General features: G+C 43.6%; 1 protein-coding gene across 3 annotated transcripts in view; it reads left to right on the top strand.

The window, feature by feature from the left end:
- The first annotated feature begins 16,258 nt into the window (after positions 1–16,258).
- POU6F1 (POU class 6 homeobox 1) overlaps positions 16,259–20,539 on the top strand; it is a 45,568-nt gene continuing 41,287 nt past the window's right edge. Inside the window, exon 1 of one of the 3 annotated variants that reach the window (XM_083352459.1) lies at positions 16,259–16,963. The gene's annotated coding sequence lies outside the window, so the exon portion shown is untranslated. Of the gene's footprint in view, positions 16,964–17,070; positions 17,103–20,539 lie in introns of those variants that run through there. The other 2 variants (XM_083352456.1, XM_083352458.1) reach the window with 2 other exon arrangements.

The following is a 20,539-nucleotide window of genomic DNA, read 5'->3' as shown; positions in this document are numbered from 1 at the left end:
TCCCTCTTCTTTGTGGCAGCCCCTGAGATATTGGAACACTGCTATCATGTCACCCCTCACCCTTCTCTTCATTAAACTACCAATTCCAGCAACCGTTCCCTATATGTTTTAGCCTCCAGTCCCCCAATCATCTTTGTTGCTCTTCTCTGTACTCTTTCTAGAGTCTCGACATCTTTTTTACATCGTGGTGACCAAAACTGGATGCAGTATTCCAGGTGTGGCCTTACCAAGGCATTGTAAAGTGGTATTAGTACTTCACATGATCTTGATTCTATCCCTCTGTTAATGCAGCCTAGCACGGTGTTGGCTTTTTTGGCAGCTGCAGCACACTGCTGGCTCATATTTAAGTGATTGTCCACTAGGACTCCGAGATCTCTCTCAGTTACTATTATTGAGCAAGGTACCACCTATACTATAGCTGTGCATTTGATTTTTCCTGCCTAAATGTAGAACCTTACTTTTTTCACAACTGAATTTCATTTTGTTAAATAGCGCCCAGTGTTCAAGCCTGTCCAGATCCTCCTGTATTTTAAGCCTATCTTCTGGAGTATTGGCTATTCCTGCCAGCTTGGTGTCGTCTGCAGATTTGATGAGTTCCCCATCTATCCCCTCATCCAAATCGTTGATGAAGATGTTGAAGAGCACTGGGCCCAGAACAGAGCCCTGGGGCACCCCACCACACACTTCCTTCCGTGTACATGCAGTTCCATTGAGGACCACACGCTGAGTACGGCCTGTCAGCCAGCTATGAATCCATCTGGTAGTGATGCTATCTAACCCACATTTTTCTATCTTATCAACTAGTAGGTTGTGATCTACTTTATCAAATGCCTTACTGAAGTCCAAGTAAATTATATCTACAGCATTCCCCTGTTCCACTAGTTTTGTCACTTGGTCAAAGAATGCAATAAGATTTCTCTGGCATGATCTGTTTTTGACAAACCCATGTTGGCTTTTAGTGATAACTTTGTTTGCATCAAGGTGTTTGCTGATTTGTTGTTTGATTATCTTTTCCAGAATCTTCCCAGGTATTGAGGTCAGGCTGATAGGTCTGTAGTTTCCTGGATCTATTTTTTCCCCTTTTTTGAATATGGGAACTACATATTGGGGCAATTTACAATAGAAAAAATATATATTTAAAATCATAAGATTAAAACATAAAAGCAGGGCTTTTTTTCCTCATAGAACGCTCAGAATGGCTTTCCGGCACCTTTTTTTGCACACACAAAAAAAGCTTTTGCACAAGCTATGCTACTCCCTCTATTGGCTTTCAAAAGCCTATTGGCTTTCAAAAGCCAATAGGAATTGCTACTGAGCGCACCAAAAGACCTGGCTAGCAAACGTTGCACCGGCTAGTTGTCTGCAGCGAAAACAAGTAGGCAGGAACTTTGCATCCCTCCCTGCTGCCCAACTACACCATCTCAACTAGGTAAGTAAGAGAGGAGTGGGAGGTGGGTTCTGTGGAGTCCATGTGCACTCCATCCTTGTGCTCACCCGTGTCAGCCAGGCTGGTGGCCTATCTGGTGCTGGACCTGCGCCACCGTTGCCTCACCCTGCGTGCATAAGTGGCCGCCCTGCATCGCTTGGCCTGCACCGCCTCCACTGCCCGCCCCGCGCAGCCCCACCATATAGAGCGGGCCCTGCTGCTCCCACAGCACCAGCCGTGCCGGCTCCGGCCCTGAGGGGGGGAGCCTGCTGCCAACACCCCTCGCACCCGTGACCACAGCAGCGCTGCTTCACCCCCCGCCTCCTGTGCCCGCCAAGATGAGAGTTCCGGCACCTTTTTTTTTTTTTTAGAAAAAAAGCACTGTCAAGGACTATCTGTACACTTTTCTTTTGACAGCAAGCTCTGAATGCATTGAATTCTATATAAATATAGATGGGTTCATTCAGGAAGTGATCTATGCAAGACAGATTAGGGACATAGGCTGCTTGTATTAGAGATTTTAAGGTGTCCAATAGACATAATGTGTATTATTATTATTATTATTATTATTATTATTATTATTATTATTATTATTATTATAATATTTATTTTAATTCCATTTATATCCCGCCCTTCTCCGAAGACTCAGGGCGGCTTACAAGCTTAGCAGTAGCCTTCATTCTATGTATATGCCTGCTTATTAGGGCTTTCACACACACCCCAAGCGGCATTATTACAAAGTCAGCTTTTTTTTTTATTGAAAAGTTTTATAATACATTTTATCTTTAACAATCCCCCCCTCCCCCTCCCCTACCTATCCCTCCCTACCCCTCCCCCCTCTCCCCCCCCCCCGACTTCCCAGAGCTAAGTACAAGGTATAAAAACAGAAAACAATCATAAACATCCATATGCTAACAACAATAAACTCTTAAATCTATCGCTCTCTAGCTCATATAAGATAACTACAAACAATATTAATATTACATATAAAAAGAAAGAAAAAGAAAAAAAGAAAGGAAGATTTATTCAAATGCTAAATGAAACTTTTTAGTCCCATATTTCTTCTGGATATATTCAATCCATTTTTTCCACTCCATAATATAGCGTTCTTGCGAGTGATCTTTCAAATAAGCCGAGATCTTTGCCATTTCTGCCTGTCTTAAAATATGCACTTTAAACACATTATCTACCTTCTTATCATACAACAAATATGCATGCCAGCCAAACAACAAGTCACAAAGTCAGCTTAATTGCCCCCAACAATCTGGGTCCTCATTTTACCTACCTCGGAAGGATGGAAGGCTGAGTCAACCTTGAGCCTGGTGGGATGCGAACCTGCACTAATTGCAGGAAGCTGGTGTTACTTAAGGAGGCATTAGCCCACTGCTCCACCAAGGCTCCACCATATTATTATGGTGATCACATAGTCAGACAGATGTTTAGACTATACTTGGCATTTTTATTTACCAATTGACTGGGATCTGGGATGGACAGGACCTGGGATAGGCAGATGTTGTTTGATAGCATTAAAAGTATTGTTGCAGAAGGTAAGCTGTTCCAAATAAAACTGCCTTTTACAATTGACTGATGGTGTTTTTGTTAATATTGATGGTGTTCAAGTCCTATTACTATGCTATATTTGCTTTCTTTTGCCACAATCATTCTACTTATATTTGCAGGTCTTTGTATTTTGTGATTTTCTTCCATTCTTTCTCTTCTTCTGTCTCCAGGTACTGCAATATTTGCTATCCAGACTTTTTTTTACTTTGTTATATCAATCATTGCTGACTCTGGTGTGTTATGAAGCAAATGCTTGCCTGTTTGAATTCTTAAGTCCCAGATCATTTTAATGTCTTCATTTTCTATTACATTCTCTATTTTATAGTCTCACCAGTTCTTGACTGCAGGCAAATCCAAAAAGCTTCTTCAGTTGAGAATCGAAATGTCTTCAAGAAAAAAAACCCAAATAAAGTCCAGTTGCCTTTTGAGAAGCACCTTGGGGCAATCTCTATCTGGAATTATATCCCGTTGAACACAAACTAATTTATGCCTTTCTTAAGACAATCCAAATGTAAGTACCCATGACTGCAACCTTACGCTGACATATTGATGTCCACACACTTCAAAAAAAATATCTTTAGAGCTGGATTGTGATGCTCTAGATTAGTGTTTCTTAAACTTTTTACATCCTACTTTTTAAAATTATGGAGGACTCCAAAAAAGCTTTTGTTTCTATGGTTGTATTTATCAATATCTGTGATTTGTGCCTTTAAGTCATTGTTGACTCCTGATAACTACCTGCAGTTTTCTTGATAAGATCTTGGAAATGGTTCACCCTTGTCTTCTTCCTAGGGCTGAGAGAGTATGAATGGCCCAAGGACACCCACCGGGCTTTGTGCCTAAGGCAGGACTAAAACTGCCAGGTTCCCCGTTTCTGGTCGGGTGCCTTAACCACTACACCAAACTGGTTCTCATTATCAATATTTACCACATTAAAAATTAAAATTGATGTATTCGTAGAATATTTATTGAATTATGCAAAAATAACATCAAACCCGTTAGCTACTAACATAAATACTTGTAATGAAAAAAACTATATTTTTAACAAATGAAAACAATGAGAATGACATTGCTTTATTGATATCTATATCTATATTTATATCTATATCATCTATATCTATATCTATATCTATATCTCTATATATCTATATCTATATCTATCTCTATATCTCTATATCTATATCTATATATTTATTTTTATTTTTATTTTATTTTATTACATTTATATACCGCCCTTTCCCTGAGGACTCAGGGCGGTTTACAGGGAGTTAAAAAAACCAGCGATACAAAAGTTAAAACCAACTTAAAAAAGATTAAACAACCCTGTGCAATTAAAAAACCCCGAATTAAAATAAATTACTCCTCAGCCTGGGCCCGAGAGCTCGAAGAGCCAGGTCTTCAGGCCCCGGCGGAATGACCGGAGGTCGGGGGCAGTCCTCAGCTCCACTGGCAGCTGGTTCCAGAGGGCAGGCGCCCCCACTGAGAAGGCCCTATCCCTGGGTGTCACCCGCCGGCAATCTCTTACCGGTGGGACCCTGAGCAGACCCTCCCTGTGGGAGCGCACTGGGCGAAGGGCATTTGATGCCGGCAGCAGGTGTTCCCTCAAATACCCCGGACCCAGGCCATGTAGGGCTTTATAGGTAATAACCAGCACCTTGAATTTCACCCGGAGGGCAACCGGAAGCCAATGCAGCTCGCGGAGTAGAGGTGTTACATGGGAGTATCGGGAGACCCCCATTACAACTCGCGCGGCTGCATTCTGCACCAGTTGAAGCCTCCGAGTGGTCTTCAAGGGCAGCCCCATGTAGAGAGCGTTACAGTAGTCCAAACGGGAGGTCACGAGCGCATGAGTAACTGCGTAGGGCGTCTCGGTCCAGATAGGGACACAACTGGCGCACCAGGCGAACCTGTGCAAAAGCCCCCCTGGTCACGGCTCCTATGTGATCTTCAAAATTGAGTCGTGAATCCAGGAGGACGCCCAAGTTGCGAGCCCTATCAACGGGGGGTAACACCTCACCCCCCATCGTTAGAGGTGGAATAGTCTGGTTAGCCCGAGATGCCGATATGCACAGCCACTCAGTCTTGGCGGGATTGAGACGAAGCCTGTTTCTCCCCATCCAGACCTGAACCGCCTCCAGGCACCGGGACATCACGGCGAGGGCATCACTGGGTTGGTTCGGGGTGGAAAGAAAAAGTTGGGTATCATCAGCGTACTGATGATACCCCACCCCAAAACCACGAATGATCTCGCCCAGCGGCTTCATATAGATGTTGAACAGGAGAGGCGAGAGAACCGACCCCTGAGGAACTCCACAAATGAGAGGCCTCGGGGCGGATCTCTGCCCTCCCGTCAACACCGACTGCGAGAGGCCCTGGAGGTAGGAGGAGAACCACCGTAAAACGGTGCCTCCCACTCCCAACCCTCTGAGACGCCGCAGCAGGATACCATGGTCGATGGTATCGAAAGCCGCTGAGAGATCTAATAGGACCAGGACAGAGGAGCAACCCCTGTCCCTTGCCCTCCAGAGATCATTCACCAGCGCGACCAATGCCGTCTCTGTGCTGTGTCCGGGCCTGAAACCCGATTGGTACAGGTCCAGATAATCAGTTTCCTCCAGGAACAGAGGGAGCTGATGCGCCACCACACTCTCAACAACCTTCGCCAAAAAGCGAAGGTTGGAGACTGGACGATAGTTGTTTAAAACAGCCGGGTCCAAAGCAGGCTTCTTGAGGAGGGGTCTCACCACCACCTCCTTCAAGGCGGCAGGGAAGACACCCTCCTTCAAAGAAGCAGTTATTACTGCATGGAACCAGCCTCGTGTTCCCTCCCGAGCCGCATAAGCTAGCCAGGAGGGGCACGGATCCAACAAACAGGTGGTGGTGCTCAGTCTCCCCATGATCCTGTCCACATCATCAGGGGAAACAGGGTCGAACTCAGTCCAGATAACATGCTCAAGACCGCCCGATTCCTCCACATAAGACTCTGCCCAGTCAGAGTCCAAGCCGGTCCGGATCTGAGCGATTTTGTCCGCCAGATGATGACTAAACTCCTCGGCTCGTCCCCGCAAGGGATCCTCCCTCACCTCCTGGTTGAGGAGGGAGCGAGTCACCCTAAACAGGGCGGCCGGGCGATTATCTGCGGACGCGATAAGGGCGGCAAAGTAGTTAGACTTCGCCGTCCTTATCGCCGCAAGATAAGACCTTATAAAGGTCCATATATAAATCTTATTTCCTATTTCAGCCTAGCCCAAGGCCATCTACAGGCAGTAGCCACAGCAGTGGCAGCTCATATTGCGTGCTAGTCGTTTCCGACTCTAGGGGCCAGTGCTCATCTCCATTGTCCGAGGACATTTCCGTGGTCATGTGGCCGGCATGACTAGATGCCAAAGGCACACAGAACGCTGTTACCTTCCCACCGTAGTGGTCCCTATTTTTCTACTTGCATTTTTACGTGCTTTCGAACTGCTAGGTTGGCAGAAGCTGGGATGAGTAACAGGCGCTCACTCTGCTACGCGGCACTCGGGATTTGACCCGCCAAACTGCCGACCTTCTGATCGACAAGCTCAGGGTCCTAACCCACTGAGCCACCGCGTCTATATATATATATATATATATATATATATATATATATATATATATATATATATATATATATATATACACACACACATGACTGACCGGTTTGATCGCCTTGCAGTCCAAGGGACTCGCAGGAGTCTTCTCCAGCACCATAGTTCAAAGGCTTCAATTCTTTGGCGCTCAGCATTTCTTATGGTCCAACTTTCACTGCCATACATTGCAACTGGGAAGACCATAGCCTTGACTATACGCACTTTTGTTGACAGGGTGATGTCTCTGCTTTTTAGTGTGCTGTCTAGATTTGCCATTGCTTTCCTCCCGAGGAGCAAGCGTCTTTTAATTTCTTGGCTACAGTCCCCATCTGCAGTGATCTTGGAGCCCAGGAAAATAAAATCTGTCACTACCTCCATTTCTTCCCCATCTATTTGCCAGGAATTGAGAGGGCCAGATGCCATGATCTTGGTTTTCTTAATGTTTAGTTTCAACCCAAGTTTTGCACTCTCCTTCTTCACTCGCAACAAGAGGCTCTTTAGTTCCTCTTCACTTTCTGCCATTAGAGTGGTATCATCTGCATATCTTAGGTTGTTGATGTTTCTTCCGGCAATCTTAATTCCAACTTTTGATTCATCTAGCCCTGCCTTTCTCATGATGTGCTCTGCATATAAGTTAAATAGGCAAGGCGACAGTATACAGCCTTGCCGGACTCCTTTCCCAATTTTGAACCAATCAGTGGTTCCGTGTCCAGTTCTCACTGTTGCTTCTTGGTCCGCATATAGGTTTCTCAAGAGACAAATAAGATGGTCTGGTACGCCCATCTCTTTAAGGACTTGCCACAGTTTGTTAGGATCCACACAATCAAAGGCTTTAGCATAGTCAATGAAGCAGAAGTAGATGTTTTTCTGGAACTCTCTAGCTTTCTCCATGATCCAGCATATGTTAGCAATTTGATCTCTAGTTCTTCTGCCTCTTTGAAATCCTGCCTGTACTTCTGGTAGTTCTCGATCCACATACTGCTGGAGTCTAGCCTGTAAGATTTTAAGCATAACTTTACTAGCATGTGAAATGAGTGCAATGGTACGATAGTTTGAACATTCTTTGGCACTGCCTTTCTTTGGAATTGGAATGTAAACTGATCTTTTCCAATCCTGTGGCCACTGTTGAGTTTTCGGGTACAGGTATGTGGGTCTTGATGTATTCGGGTCTTTTCCCGTGTAAGATTGAGAGTGTCTTGGCGACGTTTCGACGAGGTCCCACTAGTCATCTTCAGGCTGGTGTCTTCAGCTTCGTGCTTGTGCGAGCAAAGCATGATTGGAGCTGCTGTCTCTCTATAAATATTGGCGGGTGTGTGTGGAGTGCTGGCTTTGTTGCTGTAAGCGGGTTGGTTCATGCTTTGCTCGCACAAGCACGAAGCCGAAGACACCAGCCTGAAGATGACGAATGGACCTCGTCGAAATGTCGCCAAGACACTCTCGATTTTACACGGGAAAAGACCCGAATACGCCAAAACCATATATATATATATATATTGCAGACACCTGAGATGGTTTTGGGAAACCTTGAGTCACACTTTAAAAAAAAACTGCTGGAAATCATAGAAAACGCTGAATTGCACAACCCAACATGGCTAGTGGTAAGTCTTCTTTGGCAACATCTAGAGCAGACCTGGGCATATCATGTCTTCAGGCCACATCTGGCCATTCAGCCGTTTGTCTGGCCCATATGAGGTCAATGAGAAATTAGAAATTAAATGTAAACAAGTGCAATGGTTCGGTCGTTCACAACAGTCCCAGTTTTTCATGTTGCCCCTTGGGAAAATTAATTCCCCACCCCAATCTAGAGAAGCAAAAGCTTCCCCCTCTGCTTTAGACAGCCTTAAGCTTTCTAATCAACACTCTCTATTTCCTGGTAATAACATTTTCAGCTCTTGTAGACTCATGAACATGCAGAACAAACTGTTAGTAGGCACAAAGCTCTAAATAATTCATGATTAGAAAATATTCTTATTTTAAAAGGTGGGAAAGATTCCTGGATAAATTTAGAGTCAAGCCAGGCTCACTGCAAATTCATCATGGCTGCTCGCTTAAAAGGAGAAGCAGTATGAAAGCACGAACCAGGTTGTCAGAGATAACGACTGCCTCATTCTCAAGATTTTCCTGGGTAGAGAGAAATGGATTCCAGATGAGCTTCTCTTCCCATTGAAACCATCTGCATTTTCCTAGCATTTTCTTTTTTTCCTCTTTATGCACAAAAAAAAGATTGAAGGAAAGGCAGAAACGATCTACATTCTACAATATTTTATGCCAGCTTGGAGGTGTGAAGAGATCCCCTGCATTTTTTATCTTTTACCGGTCCTGTCTGATAAAAAGAAGAGAAACTGCTTTTATTTCCTCAAAAGACAGGTATATTTGAAAAATTCTTATGGCTGATAGGGGATTCTTATACAGTACTTAACAGAATAACAGTTGGAAAGGACCTTATAGGTCGTCTAGTCCAGCTTCCTGCTCAAGGAGATACTTAATACTTAATCTGATACTTAATCAGTAGTCTGATGGAGGTATGTAAATATCCTGTTTTTCTACAATGAAAATCTCTCATCTCCTTGCCTTCCAGTTTTTCATTTAAATAAGACCCAAACTTTCATTTAAATAAGACCCAAACTTTTTCCATTTCACTCCTAAATTAGAAATTGTGGGCAGAGGTTTTCAAAGGGAGGCACTAATGTATAAGAGAAAAGAACAGCACTTCTCGTAGCAAACTCTGTACACTACAGTCTTCCTCAACCTAGTGTACACCAATATTTTGTATACTGTACTGGTGAAAGCCAAGCCATCCTGGAAATTACAGATAGTCCTCAACGTACGACAACAATTGTGCCCAACATTTCTGTTGCTAAGAGAGACATTTATTAAGTGAGTTTTGTCCCATTTTATGACCTTTCTAGCCACAGTTGTTAAGTGAATTCACGGCAGGTGTTAAGTTAGTAACATGGATGTTTAGTGAATCTGGCTTCCCAGTTGATTTTGATTGTTACCAGGTTACAAATGGTGACCATTCACCCTGGGATAGTGCGACCATCTTAAATATGAGTCAGTTGCCAAATGTCTGAACTTTGATCACATGACTGTAGGGATGCTGCAACCGTTGTAAGTATGAAAAACGGTCATTTTTTTCAGTGCCACTCTAAATTCGAATGGTCACTAAATGATCTGTTGTGAGTCAAGGATGTACAGAGGATGGAATTTCTAGGGACCACCAGGAAAAGGTTGCTGCTGTTGCAACTCAGAATTATTATCTTTGTTCCAAAAGGCTAAATATCTTCTAGACAAATATATCTGTTTATTGAATATGTACCCCACTGTGATCTGATGACTCTTGGAAGTGTGCAAGATGTGAAAAGGGGGGAAATTAGAACATCCTGGAGAGGATTAAAATGCAAGCAATATTTTAAAAAGTGTCAAAATAAATGACGTAAAAGTGAAAAAGGAAAAGATGGTGCAGTAAGTGAGTGACAGTCCTTGGAAGGCTTCCTGAAAAGCCTCCAATTTTTAATATCCTTTTGAAATTTGTCAAGGAGGAGGATAACCTGGCCTCTACAGGACGATCGTTCCACAATTCCGGTGCTGCCATTGAGAAGTAGCACCTTCTGGCTTTCTTCTCTGGAAATCACTTAAGGGTGGTTTATATTCTGTGTTGGATGGTTTAAATCTGTGTTTCTTCAACCTCAGATACTTAAGGGTGTATGGACTTCAGATCCCAGAATACTCCAGCCAGAAAGCTGGTAGGGGAATTCTGGAAGTTGAAATTCACACATCTTAAAGCTGCTGAGGTTGAGAAGGTTGATTGGGCCAACACGGTTTGGAATGTTGCTATTTTCACATGCATTTCAATCACCTACAAACCTTCAACTGTAATATTCCAGTTTGACCCTCTTGGATTGAGCTTATTTGAACTCACAATGGACAATCACGATGGACTGTGTCTAGCCAACCCACAATGGTCCTAGTCATTCAGCAAAGAGTCTCACTGCCGTAACCAAAGCCTGATGGGGGATGGGTTTGGATTTTATTGTTGTTTTTAATGTATTTAACCTATTGTTGTAGCTTGGGCATCTCGTTTAATTCTATCTTAATTTTTGTATTCTTGTACTTTTATATGTTTGCCCTGTTTACCGCCCTGAGTCCTTCGGGAGAAGGGCGGTATACAAATAAAATTAATAATAATAATAATAATAATAATAATAATAATAATAATAATAATAATAATAATAAAAAAATAATAATCATCATCATCATCATCATCATCTCTGGGTATTACAAATAGAATAAAGCTTTTAGAATCTGAGGAGATATTGGTGTACTTTGGTGGATCTTCAAAAAGCAAGTATGATCAAACCTGCTTAATGTTTGGGTTGGAGATCATGAGGTAAGCCCAAAGGATGGGCTATATATTTTAAATGAAGCAAGTTTTTTTCCCAAAGCCCACAAAGTGACTCTTGATATTACAAGCATATTTCTATTTTTATTCGTAAAATGCTGGAGATTATCTGCCCAAGCATGTTAATTTGGTGTCAATTGTAATTCAATTTCCTTCATAGTTAGGCATTCTAAACTTAATTTTCTTCTTGTTTCTTCCTCTATCTGTAAGCAGATTCGATCTGCTAATGGGTAGGTAAAACAAACCAAATCCAGTTTTCATTTAAGGGTGCTTCCACATGGGTTTCCTAGTATTTCAAAGGGACGCGGTGGCTCAGTGGGTTAGGATGCTGAGCTTGTCGATCAGAAGGTCGGCAGTTTGGCGGATCGAATCCCGAGTGCCACATAGCAGAGTGAGCACCTGTTACTCGTCCCAGCTTCTGCCAACCTAGCAGTTTGAAAGCACGTAAAAAATGCAAGTAGAAGAATAGGGACCACTACGGAGGGAAGGGAAGGTAGGGTAGGCAAGGCAGGTTGTATGATGTGTGTGAGTTCCAGCACTTTTTTTTTACAAAAAAAGCACTGCGCATACACATACATATACTACATACATGCATACTACTGGTGGGTTTATAGCCACTTATATCTTAAGTCCCTTATATGTTAAGTACCATTTATCACCTTGAAAAAAAACCTATAACTCTGGGCATTTTTTGCTAATTTTTTTAGTACTTGTGCAATAAATGAAAAGACATTTTAGAAGAAATTTAGCTCTTACTAGTAGCTACCATATTGAACATATGTAAGTGTGGATTAGTAATAGCATCAGGAAATTGGGTATATAGTTTATAAAATATTGCAGTAGTTAAAGAATACCAGTCACAGAATGCAGAGAGAATGTATAAAAGGGAATTTTAACTATGATAGAGAAGCAATTGCTAACTACAATAACCTCAATAAATACAGATTTATTGAAAAAGGAATAGAGATCTATGAAGTGTATTTGATAAGAACTATAAAGAAACAGAGCTTTCATTTTTTAAAGTATATTTTGCCCCCTTTCTAAAATGTTGCTTTAGAATTTCTACAGATCTCTTGGTTGAGATAAAAATTTAATGTGCTGTTTTCCTGAATGTATTATATTAATAGCATGCCAATGTATGTAAATGAGCCTAAATTCAGCGAGATGGATGTATTTAAATATTCATAATCACCAGGCAGCCTATGCAAACTAAGTTATTAGCTGAATTGCAATATGATGCCTGAAAACCAGCTGTACCAGAGCAAAGACATTTTACCATAATGGATTCAGTTGTTACTGAAAATGTTGACAATGTTACTTAGGTATACATTACAGAAAAAGAATATGCATAATATTAATGTTCATGTGCTTCATCGATCTGGATGCAGACAACCATCCTTTTCTGAACATTTGCTTTGATGGAAAATGTGGTTTCATTTCATGTTTAGAAAAGCAGTAGCTGGCAAATGGGACTAAATTTCTGGGAGCTATAAATTTCAACTCTCAGTTATTACAGTAATTTATTTCCATTAAATGCTCATCTCCTTTCTTCATTCATTTACAGAGAGCTTAGCTGGTGTGTTTATCCAATGTAAAACAGTCTCTTTGGCCTGAGAAAGTCAACGATGATTAGTGCCCTCACATGCCAAAGCACATTATAATTTTTAAAGGCTGACAATTATACAGGTAGTCCTCGATTTACAGCAGTTCATTTAGTGACCGTTCAAAGTTACAACGGCATTGGGAAAAAGTGACTTATGACCATTTTTCACACTTACAATTGTTGCAGCATCCCCATGGTCATGTGATCAAAATTCAGATGCTTGGCAATTGATTCATATTTATGATGGGTGAAGTGTTCCAGGGTCACGCGATCCCCTTTTGCGATCTTCTGACAAGCAAAGCCAATGGGGAGGCCAGATTCACTTCACAGTCGTGCTACTAACTTAACAACTGCAGTGATTCACTTAACAACTGCGGCAAGAAAGAGCGTAAAATGGGGCAAAATTCACTTAACATCTGTCTCACTTAGCAGCAGAGCTTTTGGGCTCACCTGTGGTCATAAGCCAAGGACTACCTGTACATTGCTGCTGTTCCTTTGACAGAACGCAGCTTCTTACTCTGTGTTTTGCAAAGGTGCCAGATTCAGTCTCAGGAGGGACGCTGCTACTGACTCAGGAATTTTGGGAGTTGAAGTCCATGAGTCATAAAAGAGCCGAGGTTGCCTATCCTGCTGGATAGAAAATGGCAACTTAGATTACAGATACACTTAACTTATGACCATTACTGGGATCAGAATTTCCATTGCTCAGCAAGGAGGTTGTTAAATGAGTTGGGCTCAATTTTACGACCTTTTCCCCCCCAATCACAGCTAAGTGAATCACTGCAGTTGTTAAGAGAATCTTAAGTTAATCAGGCTTCCCCCCATTGAAGCTGGCTGGGAAGGTCATAATCTGATCTTGGGATGCTGCCACCCTCATAAATGCACCCCAGGTGCCAAGTGCCTGAATTCTGATCACATGACCGTGGGGATGTTTCAATAGTCATAAATGCAAGGACTGGTCATAAATCGCTTTTTTCAGTGCCACTGTGACCTTGAACAGTCACTAAATGAATGGTTGTAAGTCATGAGTCGAGGACTACTTGCGTATGTTAATACTTTATTCATTTAATAATTTTCTCTATCATGATTGAAATATGTTGTCACAGCATGCACACTCTTGTTGCGCGAGATAACCCAGGAGTAAACACAGTAAACAGTGGTCTATATTAAATGGTGGTTTATCTTACACTATCTACAACATCATACACCAGTAACAATATACATACACGTGCTAATACAGCAGGATCCACAATTACAGCAGGAAACAGAAGAGAGAGAACACAGCAGTAGAGCCTTCCCTTTTATACAAAGGCTCTTAAAGGGACCTAGACCCTGCTGAGTCATTCCCATCATTACATCATACATCTTACATCAGGCATGTCAAACTCACGACATCGCGTGGTGTGACTTATCGTGACTTTTTTCCCATTGCCAGCAATGGGGTAGACGCAGTTTCAGTATGATGCATCCAGCCCGCAGGCGGGTAGTTTGACATGCCTGTCTTAACATTATACAAGCTGGTTAGCTGTTAAATTATTACCTTGACATATGTTGTGGAAAGCTTGAATGTTTCTCTGTTAAGCTATAGTCCTCCCAGGCCAACTGGGTCATATTCAGAATGTAGAATGCTAACCAATTTCTGAACTGTAATTTGTCATATACCGTCCCTTTTGTTGAGTTACAAAGTTGGGGTAATCATCTTTTCTTGCTACTAAATTCCAAAATAAAGTTTATGATTTAAGTACTGCATCCTTTAGAACAGGGGTGTCAAACTGCCAGCCCACGGGCCAGATGCGTCATGCGGAAGCCGCACCCAGCCCATTGCCGGCAATGGCAAAACCATCCTGACATGTCTGCTTTAGAATCACAGGATAGATAGATAGATAGATAGATAGATAGATAGATAGATAGATAGATAGATAGATGATAGATAGGCAGAGTAAAAAAACAAATTTGTGGTATCTGTGGGTAGACGTGTGAAGGAATGTAGACCTGACCCTGGGAATGAGGAAGAAATGAGGAAACCCTTAAGAGGGAATTTGGAGGAAAAATGACTCCATTCTGAGAAAGAGGAAAGCATGAGAAAGAAACTCAAAATAACCCTGTCTTGATTCTGTTCAGTATAAAGTAGGGCAGAAGGAATCTCTGAAGGACTTTCAAGTTTCTGTTATTCTACCCCAGGGGTGTCAAACTGCTGGCCCACGGGCTGGACACGTAATCTGGAAGCTGCGCCCACCCCTTTGCCGGCAATGGTGAAAAGGCTCGCGATGTCACGTGACGTCGCAAGTTTGACATGTCTGTTCTACCCTGTTGTTATACTGGTAGTCCTCGATTTACAACAGTACATTTAGTGGCCATTCAAAATTACAACAGCACTGAAAAAAGTGACTTATGACCATTTTTCACACTTACAACCATTGCAGCATCCCTACTATCATGTGATCAAAATTTAGACGCTTGGCAACTGGCTCATATTTATGACAGTTGCAGTGTCCCGGAGTCACGTGATCACCTTTTTGCAACCTTCTGACAAGCATAGTCAATGGGGAAGCCAAGATTCACTTCACAACGGCAGTGATTCACTTAACAACTGTGGCAAGAAAAGTCATAAAATGGGGTAAAACTGTCTGGCTTAAATGGTAGAAATGTTGGGCTCAAATGCAGTCGTAAGTCAAGGATTAGCCCGTAAAGAGCATTCCTGGAATCACTTCCAAATCTGTCCCTTGACCTGGGCTACCTTGAAGGGCTGACACCTAGATACACGACAATTTGACATTGTTTTCAATGAGAAATTAGTTTACTATTACTCTGGAGGCAGCCCTGGATTATCGACTTTTCTTATCAAGCAAACAGCAATACAGTACTGTATTGTTGTTTCTTCGTCTTCTTTCGCTGAACCTAAATTTATTTTTTTGTACTGAATTTCCAACCGTCTCCCAAGTGTAAATCAACCATATATTCTATCCCTTGCAGTGGAAATGCCCAGGCATGGAAGAATTGAATTTTAGCTTTAAGCTATTGCCCGAAAAAGAATACTGGCAGCATGCCTTCTGCATGCTTCTTCAAAAAAAACCAAAAAACCCTCATGCAGAAAGGAGTGTTACTTCTAGGCTAGGATACTGTAAACCACACTGGATTTCTGCTTCAATCCTCTAGTCCAGGGACAGGCAACCTCGGCTCTTTTATGACTCATGGACTTCAACTCCCAGAATTCCTGAGTCAGCTGACTCAGGAATTCTGGGAGTTGAGGTCCATGAGTCATAAAAGAGCCGAGGTTGCCTACCCCTGGCTCTAGTCATTAACACTTTGTTTACCTGTCCTTTGTCAGGTTGACTGCAGTTATTCAGTTGGCATTGGTTTGGGTTTTTTATTCTCATTTTATTATATGTATTTATTGTTTTTAGCTGGGCACATGCTTAATTCTTTTTTAACTTTTGTATTTTTGTATTTTTATATATCTGCCCTGTTCACCGCCCTGAGTCCTTCGGGAGAAGGGTGGTATATAAATAAAATTATTATTATTATTATTATTATTATTATTATTATTATTATTATTATTATTATTATTATTATTATTATTATATTATTATTATTATTACATTATTATTATTAATTATTATTATTATTATTATTATTATTATTATTATTATTATTATTATTATTATTATTATTATTTGTAAAAAAAATCGCTCAGACCTCCTCCAAAACCACTTGGCAGGGCAGGGCAGGGCAAACCAGATCTGCCTTTTATAGTATTCACTTTCACTCTGAAACTGAGAGGGGGAGAGATTGAGACAGCATCCCCCCCCCAAAAAAAACCCCCCCACTATTTGAATACTTTGAGTTGGGGCAGCTTTTTTTTTTCCTTTTTCCCTTCTCCGACTTGACGAGAACGGAAGAGAAGAAAGGAAAAGAGAGAACACATCACCACGGGCGCAAGAGAAGCTTCCTCCCATCGAGAGTTGCGGGTGGGGAAACGGGGCGGGAGGGGAAGCCGGCTGGTTTGCTCCACCTAGTGGCAACCTCGGGGCTACGCAGGATGCGGCAAAGGCCTTTGCATAAATTATGTTCATGACGCAGCAGCTAAAAAAAAAAATCAAAAAAAAAAATTCCCGAGTCTCCAAATCTGCCCCTGCCTTTCTCTCTCCTCCCACCCCCCCCACCGCCAGGCGGGGCAAATGCTTCGCCGGCTGGGGAGGGGGGCAACCTGGATGCAAAGCCTCGGGGGCGGCGGTTCCAACCGGGACTTGAGGCCGGCTGGGCCTGGGAAGGGGTGGGGGGGGGGAGCGCTGCCTCCCCGCCCGCCCACCCGCCCCCTTTTTGTGTGTGCGCGCGCCAACCTTCGCTCCAGCTGCTGTGAGGTGAATTTTTAATCATTCCCAGGGAGAGAAAAAATAGAAAAGTGGGGGGGGGGGGGCAGAGATCGGCTTGGCGGAGCCCCAGCCCGGGCAGGGAGGGGGGGGGGGCTTGGGGCAAGCGTTTTCTCCCGGCTGCACAGCGGTGAGTGGGGGTACGGCGTGGATCGGGGGGCGTGGGGGGGGGGAGAACCCGGTTCGGTGAATATGCAATGGTCTTAATTAGCATAATTTATATATTTATGATAAAGAGAGGGGGAGAAAAGAGGGAACGGGGCGCCGGGGAAGACGGGGTCGGGGTAACGTTGTACGGTCTGCGGAAAGATATTGGGTGGGGGGGGGGGTAGGGGGGAGATCCGATCGGGGAGGGGGCTCACACCACCCCCCCCCAAAGAGCGGAGGGGGACTTAAAGCAGATCGGTTGAAAGGGAAAATTTGGGAGACGGGTCGGGAAGTTGGTGCTCAAAACAGAAGTGGATCTTAGGCGGGGGAGTCGTCCCTTCCCAAATAAATGGTGGTGCTTTTTTGGGGGGGGCGGGTTGGGTTTTGGGTTTTTGTTTTGTTTTGTTTTTTTTTGAGATCGAGCTTTTTTGAGGACGATCCGCCGGGTTTGGATGTCGGGACTGGGACGGGCTGCTTCTAGAGAGGGAGGTGGTGGAGGAAATCTTGGGAATCAGGCTTGTGGGCAGCTCAGGAAAAGGGACAGGGTTAGTCCCCGGGGATGGCAACGGGCTGCGGGGGAAGCGGGGGGGGGCAGCATGGAAAAGGCGGCGTTTCTGGGTTTTCAGAAAAACGGAACTGTCGGGAAACGGGCCTGGGAGAAGCAACCCACGGCGGGGTATCTGGTTGGGGCGAACGGGGAGGCGTGCGGGAAAAGGCTTCAGTGGGGAGCGGGACCTGGATGGCGCTCCCTTGCCAGGATCTGGGCCGGGGGAATCCCTGGAGCCAAGATCCATTTACGGCACCCAGAGGAAGAAGGCTTGAGGCGCGGGCTGAGGGGCTGCCTGTCGCCTCAAAAGGCGCTTCTTTCCAGCTTTCCCTGGGAGTTTGGAGAGAGTTGAGCGTTGGGAACGGTGCCGGGCGAGGGATGGGCAGGAGGAGGCGGTGGCGGGCGGGGATTTGATCTGGGCAAAGGCTGCGGGATAAGGAAGGGCGAAACGGGGGTTCGCAGCCCAAAGGGATGTATTGACGTTGAGGCAGGTGAAAAAGAACAAAACTTCCTCTCCAAGCAAGAAGGGAGACTCAGGCTGAGATGAGCTGCGTGTCTGTGTGTGTGTGTGTGTGTGTGTGTGTGTGTGTGTGTGGTGGGGGAGAGCAGCGGGCAGCGAACCGAAGGAGAAATTTCGGGGCGTTCGCGAGTGCTCGGAGCGAATAGCGCGGGAAAGAAGAAACTCGTTGGAGCCCGAGCGCAGCCACGGAGCTTCTGTTCAATGCCGGAGCTCGGCCCTAAATACATAAATAATGAGAAAATTCGAGAAAGGCAAAAAAAAAAAGCTCTGCCTGCAAATAGCGAGACCTGCGCCGCGTGTAAAGGCAAAAAAAAAAAAAGCGAGCCCGTTTATTGGGGCTCGAACTTTAGAATCCGACGCGAGGGGTTTTGCTGTGCGCCCTTGGATGTTATTCTGTAGAGGGATTGGTGGTTATGACGGGATGTCAAAACAATGAGACCAAACGAGTTGGAAAAGCAACGGTGTCGCCCTGCTTCTAGTTCAGGAAAAAGTCGGAGCGCTTTCCTTCCGGCTATTTATAGATTTCGATTCTGGAGCTCCGAATTGTTTTTATTAGCTGTACAGAGCAATCTTGCATCTGTGTACTCGGGAAGCCCCATCGACTGCAATGGGGGCTTAGCTATGCCTCCCTCCCTCGTGTGTGTGTGTGTGTGTGTGTTTCTGTGTGCGCGGGTATGTATTGAAAAGTGACATCTGGTGATCTTTTTAAATTGCATCACTGGAGCAAAAAAAAAAGAGGGGGGTAACCGCCCCATATGTTATTCCCTTTCTCTCCAGTGTGTTGCTAATACAGTAGTAGCTTCTATCAGACGATATGCATTTGGAGAAAAGGATCAGATATGTCTGCTCCTATATTTAGCCCATCACCCATGAATGCCTAAAAATCCTTGAAAACATCCAGTCATAGATCTTTCACTCCAGTGACATAACGGTTAGCCTTGAAAACATTGCTTAAATCCCGTGAAATCTGAAATTAAGGAATGAGGGGATCAAGGCCAAAGGACACAAATTCCACAACAGCTTCACAACACCCTTTCCCTCCCTGCTTCCTCTTTATTTTACAAACCTAGGCAACAAAGGTGAAGAGGTGATAAACTGTTGATGTGGTGATCAAGCCACATGAACCATGTTGCTTCTATCCATGCTATCACCAACAGCTTCATTCTAAAAAATTGTGTGGCATAGAATCCGGATGTAGAGAGAAATATTCTCCAATAACCTTCCCCTCTGAAATGCTAGTTCTCTTGTATTATTTACAATTATGTGAGTGCCTGCCTGTAATCTCAAGAAGTACAAGGAAGACACTGTCTTCTTAGAACTAGGGTAGAGGATTGTAAAAAAGGAGTGTGCTTGAAAAGGATTTATTGAACGAGCAAGGGTTTTACATGTGTACATTTTGACTGGTACCTCTGCTATCTAAAACCTTATGCATAGAAAACACTTAAATAAGATCAGGTAATACAGTTGGGGGTGTCCCATATAGGAAATTTGGATGAATCATTGCCGATTAGTTGCTATTGATCATGATGACATTCTTGTCTTCATCCATAAACTATTCATACAAATATATCAAACCAAAATCTTTATTTTGGTCATGGACCAACAGAGCAACTAAATGTGGTAATCAGAGCTAATCATTTTCACATTTTATGTGATAAGTGTTCTAAAAATAATCTTCCTGTTGAGCAAGAAATGAAGAGATAATGGCAGCATTGCTTTAGTCCCTGCTGAATTACTCTGTCCATAGTCCTCTTGGTGGGATCTGGGTGGCACTGTTTCTGTAGTAGATGTTCACACATTCTCACATAGCTGGTGAAAGACAGTACATTTCTCATGGGTCTTCAAACTCGGCCCTTTTATGACTCATGGACTTCAACTCCCAGAATTTCTCAGCCAGGCATGCTGGCTGAGGAATTCTGGGAGTTGAAGTCCATGAGTCATAAAAGGGCCGGGTTTGAAGACCCCTGTCCTAGAGACTCCAGGACAAAGTGTCAGTGTAATAATATAATAAATATATATGTAAATGCTATTGTGTAAGGCAGGGCTCCCCAACCCCTATTGGGAACTGAGCCGCACAAGTGGCGGGTAAAACTCCATTTGCACAAGTGGTGGGCGAGCGCATGCGCGCTGCTTGCACACAACAATCTTCTCCCCGCCACCCTGCTGCTGCAACTGCTGCCTCCGGCGCTGGTCCCTAGAACTGGAAAGGTTGGAGACCACTGGCGTAAGGCAATGCACATGCCTAAAATTCAGGAGACTTCATAAAGAAAAGCAGGCAGAGATGGAATGGTGGAGTTAAATGAGTCATCAGCCTAGAGCCCTTACCTTCTCATAAATGGTCTAGGTCCAACCC

The sequence above is a fragment of the Vipera ursinii genome (genome assembly GCF_947247035.1).
Source record: "Vipera ursinii genome assembly, chromosome: 2".
In the NCBI taxonomy this organism is placed as follows: domain Eukaryota; kingdom Metazoa; phylum Chordata; class Lepidosauria; order Squamata; family Viperidae; genus Vipera; species Vipera ursinii.
The sequence above is the reverse complement of the archived record's forward strand: the minus strand, read 5'-3'. Positions and strand labels throughout refer to the sequence as shown.